Source organism: Oncorhynchus masou, unplaced genomic scaffold (assembly GCF_036934945.1).
Source record: "Oncorhynchus masou masou isolate Uvic2021 unplaced genomic scaffold, UVic_Omas_1.1 unplaced_scaffold_3407, whole genome shotgun sequence".
NCBI classification, from domain to species: Eukaryota; Metazoa; Chordata; class Actinopteri; order Salmoniformes; family Salmonidae; genus Oncorhynchus; species Oncorhynchus masou.
In genome coordinates this window covers 34,887-40,339 of record NW_027009818.1, presented here as the reverse complement: position 1 = coordinate 40,339, position 5,453 = coordinate 34,887, and positions in this window count along the sequence as shown.

Sequence of the window (5,453 nt, the reverse complement as noted above, 5' to 3'; positions counted from 1 at the left end):
TTTACATTTACATTTAAGTCATTTAGCAGACGCTCTTATCCCAGAGCGACTTACATCCAGGTGGGAAAGGGCAGTGTGGAGTGCAATAGATATTGTATCATCTGTGGATCTGTTTAAGTGGTATGCAAATTGGAGTGGTGTAGGGCACATATGTCAGAGTCATGGCTCATGGGGCCACATCCGGCCCGCGAGAAGGTTTTTACGGCCCCTGGGATGATCTTGATTTATTATTAGAACCGGCCCGCAGACCGCAGCAAGCCGGCAGCCCGCAGATCTTTTACACGCACCAATACTACATTTCCCACAATGCAACGGTGACGCACCGAGCAGTAGGCTGCTTCATTTCAATATTTATTGGCACAGCAGTCGTCAGCATCACAGTAAAATTAACTTTCAGATACCCATCAAAAATGGCAAAACGGAAGGTGGACACTGAGAACCGGGGGTTTCAAACAAGGTGGAGTCGGAGTATATGTTCACGGAGGTAGCTGGAAAACCTGTGTGTCTTCTGTGTGGAGAAAGTGTGGCGGTACTGAAAGAGTATAATCTGAGACGACATTATGAAACGAAACACGTGACAAAAACAAGAATATGGACATGGAACAAAGGCTACAAAAGGCAGAGGAATTAAAACGAGGCCTCAAATCTCGACAGGCTCTGTTCAAAAAAGCCAAATCACAAGGCCAGGCTGCTGTCAAGGCCAGTTTTATTGTATTTCAATCCAATTATATTTTAAAAATATTTCAGTTGAGTGGATGATAGAAAATTGCTATTATTGTTTTTTTCTTTGAAGTAAATTTAGCCCACTTTTGCTAAAATAGAAAATATAGGCTACTGATGGTGCCTTGAATACCGGTTTCTTTCATTTAATGTTCATGTTATGGGGATTTTTATATAAAGGAAATTTGTCTTTGTGTCTGTTGAAAATTAAAGATTACTGACAGAGCCATAAGAAAATATTGCTTTATTTATCTGATCATATTGGAATATATTTGTTAGGTTTTCAGTAGGTTCAATTAGGTTCACTAGACTATATGCGTCATTTAAAAATTTTTCAATGAACATTCGAACAGTCCGGCCCTCGGCTTGTAGCTAAATTTTTTATTTGGCCCTCCGTCCATTTGACTTTGACACCCCTGGTCTAGGGTTTCTGGGATAGTGGTGTTGATGGGAGCCATGACCAGCCTTTCAAAGCACTTCATGGCTACAGACAGGTCGGTAGTCATTTACAGACGGGTTGGGTCGGTAGTCATTTAGGCAGGTTACTTTAGTGTTCTTGGGCCCAGGGACTATGGTGGTCTGCTTGAAATATTGGTATTACAGACTCAGTCAGGGACAGGTTGAAAATGTCAGTGAAGACACTTTCCAGTTGGCCAATACTGTCATCAAGGCAACGGGTGGCTACAGTGCCTTGCAAAAGTATTCGGCCCCCTTGAACTTTGCGACCTTTTGCCACATTTAAGGCTTCTAACATAAAGATATAAAACTGTATTTTTTTGTGAAGAATCAACAACAAGTGGGACACAATCATGAAGTGGAACGACATTTATTGATATTTCAAACTTTTTTAACAAATCAAAACTGAAAAATTGGGCGTGCAAAATTATTCAGCCCCTTTACTTTCAGTGCAGCAAACTCTCTCCAGAAGTTCAGTGAGGATCTCTGGAATGATCCAATGTTGACCTAAATGACTAATGATGATAAATACAATCCACCTGTGTGTAATCAAGTCTCCGTATAAATGCACCTGCACTGTGATAGTCTCAGAGGTCCGTTAAAAGCGCAGAGAGCATCATGAAGAACAAGGAACACACCAGGCAGGTCCGAGATACTGCTGTAGAAGAAGTTTAAAGCCGGATTTGGATACAAAAAGATTTCCCAAGCTTTAAACATCCCAAGGAGCACTGTGCAAGCGATAATATTGAAATGGAAGGAGATATCAGACCACTGCAAATCTACCAAGACCTGGGCCGTCCCTCTAAACTTTCAGCTCATACAAGGAGAAGACTGATCAGAGATGCAGCCAAGAGGCCCATGATCACTCTGGATGAACTGCAGAGATCTACAGCTGAGGTGGGAGACTCTGTCCATAGGACAACAATCAGTCGTATATTGCACAAATCTGGCCTTTATGGAAGAGTGGCAAGAAGAAAGCCATTTCTTAAAGATATCCATAAAAAGTGTTGTTTAAAGTTTGCCACAAGCCACCTGGGAGACACACCAAACATGTGGAAGAAGGTGCTCTGGTCAGATGAAACCAAAATTGAACTTTTTGGCAACAATGCAAAACGTTATGTTTGGCGTAAAAGCAACACAGCTCATCACCCTGAACACACCATACCCACTGTCAAACATGGTGGTGGCAGCATCATGGTTTGGGCCTGCTTTTCTTCAGCAGGGACAGGGAAGATGGTTAAAATTGATGGGAAGATGGATGGAGCCAAATACAGGACCATTCTGGAAGAAAACCTGATGGAGTCTGCAAAAGACCTGAGACTGGGACGGAGATTTGTCTTTCAACAAGAACAATGATCCAAAACATAAAGCAAAATCTACAATGGAATGGTTCAAAAATAAACATATCCAGGTGTTAGAATGACCAAGTCAAAGTCCAGACCTGAATCCAATCGAGAATCTGTGGAAAGAACTGAATACTGCTGTTCACAAATGCTCTCCATCCAACCTCACTGAGCTCGAGCTGTTTTGCAAGGAGGAATGGGAAAAATTTTCAGTCTCTCGATGTGCAAAACTGATGAACATACCCCAAGCGACTTACAGCTGTAATCGCAGCAAAGGTGGCGCTTACAAAGTATTAACTTAAGGGGGCTGAATAATTTTGCACGCCTAATTTTCAGTTTTTGATTTGTTAAAAAAGTTTGAAATATCCAATAAATGTCGTTCCACTTCATGATTGTGTCCCACTTGTTGATTCTTCATAAAAAAATACAGTTTTATATATTTATGTTTGAAGCCTGAAATGTGGCAAAAGGTCGCAAAGTTCAATGGGGCCGAATACTTTCGCAAGGCACTGTACGTTGAAGAATCTCAAATATAAAATTTATTTTGATTTAACACTTTTGGTTACTACAGGATTTCCTGTTATTTCATAGTTTTAATGTCTTCACTAGTATTCTACAATGTAGAAAATAGTAAAAATAAAGAAAACCCCTTGAATGAGTAGGTGTGTCCAAACTTTTGACTGGTACTGTAAGTATTCAGACCCTTCACTATGATGCTACAAGCTTAGCACACCTATATTTGAGGAGTTTCTTCCATTCTTCTCTGCAGATCCTCTCAAGCTCTCTCAGGTTGGATGGGAAGCGTTGGTGCACAGCTATTTTCAGGTCTCCAGCGATGTTCGATCAGGTTTTAAGTCCAGGCTCTGGCTGGGTCACTCAAGTACATTCAGAGACTTGTCCCAAAGCCACTCCTGCGTTGTTATGGCTGTGTGCTTAGGGTTGTTGTACTGTTGGAAGGTGAACCTTCGCCCCAGTCTGAGGTCCTAAGAGTTCTGGAGCAGGTTTTTATCAAGGATCTCTCTGTACTTTGCTCCGTTCATCTTTGCCCCAATCCTGACTAGTCTCCCAGTCCCTGCCACTGAAAAACATCCCCACACCATGATTCTGCCACCACCATGCTTCACCGTAGGGATGGTGCCAGGTTTCCTCCAGACGTGATGTTGGCATTCAGGCCAAAGAGTTCAATCTTGGTTTCTTCGGACCAGAGAATCTTGTTTCTCATGGTCTGAGAGTCCTTTAGGTGGCTTTTGGCAAACTCCAAGTGGGCTGTCATGTGCCTTTTACTGAGGAGTGGCTTCCATCTGGCCACTCCACCATAAAGCCCTGATTGATGGAGTGCTACAGAGCTGGTTGTCCTTCTAGAAGGTTCTCCCATCTCCACAGAGCAACTCTGGAGTTCAGTCAGTGTGACCATCGGGTTCTTGGTCATCTCCCTGACCAAGGCCTTTCTCCCCCGATTACTCAGTTTAGCTGGGCGGACAGCTCTAGGAAGAGTCTTGGTGGTTCCAAACTTTTTACATTTAAGAATGATAGAGGCCACTGTGTTCTTGGGGACCTTCAATGCTGCAGAAATGTTTTGTACCCCTCCCCAGACCTGTGCCTCGATACAATCCTGTCTCGGAGCTCTACGGACAATAATTTCGACCTCATGGCTTGGTTATTGCTCTGACATACACTGTCAACTGTGGGACCTTGTAAAGACAGGTGTGTGCCTTTCGAAGTCATGTCCAATCAATCAATTGAATTTACCACAAGTGGACACCAATCAAGTTGTAGACACATCTCAAGGATGATCAATGGAAACAGTACCTGAGCTCAATTTTGAGTCTCGTAGAAAAGGGTCGGAATAAATAAGGTATTTTTTTTCACTTGGTCATTATGGGGTATTGTGTGTAGACTGCAGTGTTCCATTTCTACTGTGTGTAATGTAATGTTCTATTTCTACTGTGTGTAATGTAATGTTATATTTCTACTGTGTGTAATGTAGTGTTCTATTTCTACTGTGTGTAATGTAGTGTCTTCATTTCTACTGTGTGTAATGTAGTGTTCTATTTCTACTGTGTGTAATGTAATGTTATATTTCTACTGTGTGTAATGTAGTGTTCTATTTCTACTGTGTAATGTAGTATTCTATTTCTACTGTGTGTAATGTAGTGTTCTATTTCTACTGTGTGTAATATAGTGTTGGGTTTCTACTGTGTGTAATGTAGTGTTCTATTTCTACTGTGTGTAATATAGTGTTCTATTTCTACTGTGTGTAATGTAGTGTTCTGTTTCTACTGTGTGTAATATAATGTTCTATTTCTACTGTGTGTAATGTAGTGTTCTAACAAGTACTTCCACTGTGTGTAATGTAGTGTTCTATTTCTACTGTGTGTAATGTAGTGTTCTATTTCTACTGTGTGTAATGTAGTGTTCTATTTCTACTGTGTGTAATGTAGTGTTCTATTTCTACTGTGTGTAATGTAGTGTTCTATTTCTACTGTGTGTAATGTAGTGTTCTATTTCTACTGTGTGTAATGTAGTGTTCTATTTCTACTGTGTGTAATGTAGTGTTCTATTTCTACTGTGTGTAATGTAGTGTTCTATTTCTACTGTGTGTAATGTAGTGTTCTATTTCTACTGTGTGTAATGTAGTGTTCTATTTCTACTGTGTGTAATGTAGTGTTCTATTTCTACTGTGTGTAATGTAGTGTTCTATTTCTACTGTGTGTAATGTAGTGTTCTATTTCTACTGTGTGTAATGATAGTGTTCTATTTCTACTGTGTGTAATGTAGTGTTCTATTTCTACTGTGTGTAGATGTAGTGTTCTATTTCTACTGTGTGTAATGTAGTGTTCTATTTCTACTGTGTGTAATGTAGTGTTCTATTTCTACTGTGTGTAATGTAGTGTTCTATTTCTACTGTGTGTAATGTAGTGTTCTATTTCTACT